Consider the following 2,425-nt stretch of genomic DNA (forward strand, 5'->3'; position numbering starts at 1 on the left):
GAGGGAGGTAGAATCCCTACTGAATGGTTTTCATCTTGCCTAGACAGGTCTGGGGAAAGGAGATGGGGATAAGATTCTTTAGATTCAATAGTGAGTAATTGTTGTCATGGTTCATTGCAATGGTCACAACTGTAAAGGTAGAAGTTGTGTAACAAAAATGGAGTAGTTAATCTTACAGTCAGGAACTGAGGACCCTAGGAACATCAAGAGGGAAGAGCATGAGCAGAACGTGGGATCCTAACAAGAAAAGCAGCAACACCACAGATGGAGGCAGAGGTGATGGTCTGGAGGATAGAGCAGCTGAGGATTCTAGACTCGTGTGCTGGTGGGCAGCAGGGCTGGTTTGGAAAACGTGCCCTTTGGTTGTTTAAACGACTATATATTCCTGCGTCATTTTGTGTACATAAAAACAAAACAAAGGAATAGGGGCAAATGCTGTTATACTGTTAACCAGTGGCACATGGAGGAGATTGTAATCATTGCAATGAAACAAAATGCAATTGGTTGAGTACAAAACCGCTGTTCTACCATGTAAACTATCATCACTCAGGTCACAATAAAAGCTTAAAAAAAATTACCCCTTTGGGATTACAAAATATAATCACCATAACCTTCTGAGCTGACTTTTCTGCCTTTCTGCCTTGAACTGAACGAGCCATCAAATCTCCTTGGATGCCACGGTTTTGGTTGGATCTCTTTTTGAAGGCACTTTAAGGAGATTAAGACAAGTGTATTACTGAAAGAATTTGTCTGCAGCCATCTACTGATCAAAGAAACCTGTTTAAACACATTTTGTTTGTAGTAAACCTACGTATGAACTGGTGTGAACTGGAACCCTAGTGGCAATACTTTTAGATTTATTCTTGTAGATGCATGCATGCATGGGTGTGTGGGTGGATGGAGAAAATGAAAGACTAGTAGCACCCACTTTATGGGATCTTGAGAATTAAATGGAATGAGTGAACACAGGACCTGGGAGGAAAGTAATGCTATCACTTGACGTATATCTTTGTAATAGGTAAAACATGCCGAGACCTAAAGACGTTTTATTTCCATCTGGCAGAAATTGTTGTGCTATTCTGATTTTGTCACATCAAGTCACTTTACTGCCATCTACTGGAAAATTCTCAATAAATATGCAAATCCAACACTGTCTAAGAAGTGAACCATGCCCCCTTAGGTGTGATGGTGCCCCTGTGTAGTGAAGACTTGCACAGCGGTAGGCATAGATGGTCCCTAAATGGTATATACTATTACTCTTATTTTCACTTTTGCGCATGGGGTTTGGAAGAGAATTCCAGATAAACAGTTCATTGTATGAAGTAATTCATTTTTTAAAAATAAAAGAATGAAAGTTAATCTCAACAAATATCCGCATTTTGTTACAAAGCTTGGAAACATTAGTGCTCACTGTTTTCCTCACCTCCCACTTTCCACACTGAAAAGTATATCTTACAATACAACCTGCAATTTAAATTAGCAAAAGTACTAATTAAACCGTTACTCTTACATTTATAAATACTGAACGTATGACCAAATTAAAGGACACAGTCTATGTATGCAAAAGCAAAGCACATTTTGGAATAACTCATATAGCCTTTCTATCCAGATTATTAAAATTGAATCAAGAGTATTATACTAATGGGGAATCTTTATTGTAAGTGGGCATTTCTCTGAGAGAACTCTGCCAGAGCTCCATGCACCTTCATCCCAGAACCTGGAACAAGATAGTCCTTATTCAAGGAGCTATTATAATACCTTTTACACACAAAAGGGGAGAATCTTTAGAAGGTCTCAAGAGCAGCAGAAAATGTAGAACAAAAAAGTATGAAAGAAAGATTAAAACGAGACCAAGTTTACAGATCAAAAAGAGACTGGGGGACCCTGACACTATAGCCCTTCACCACCCTTCAGGTCTGGAACAGAACTCACCCCCATGGCTCAATTTTCAGCCAAGCAGAAGATAGGTGTATAGGGGGACAACAACACTAGTAAGTATGCTCACCATGGAATGCTCAACCACTCAAAATCCAAAGGGTAACCTTTACCTAAGGATAAAGTTGAGTAGGCATGGGAAGGTGGGTGGAATGGGAATAGGAACCACAGGGAGGAAGCCGGATAGCTTGTTGCATGGAGGGAATTGTAGTCATTGAGATGAAACAATATATGATTTGTGGAATGTAAAACTGATGATCTTGTCTGTAAACCTTCATCCAATTCACAATAAAAAAAACATTTTTTTTTTTTAAAGGGAGAACCTGGCTTATTTTCAAAACTAATAACAAAAGATGACTGAGCAAAGTCAGATAAATAATGGATAGTTTATTAATAATGGGAACACTCTTCTCAGATCCTAACCACTCATCTGTCAGTTTGTCATACTGTGATGGCTTATGAGTTGCTGTGATTCTGAAAGCTATGCCAC

This window comes from Chrysochloris asiatica, unplaced genomic scaffold (genome assembly GCF_000296735.1).
Source record: "Chrysochloris asiatica unplaced genomic scaffold, ChrAsi1.0 scaffold00137, whole genome shotgun sequence".
NCBI classification, from domain to species: Eukaryota; Metazoa; Chordata; class Mammalia; order Afrosoricida; family Chrysochloridae; genus Chrysochloris; species Chrysochloris asiatica.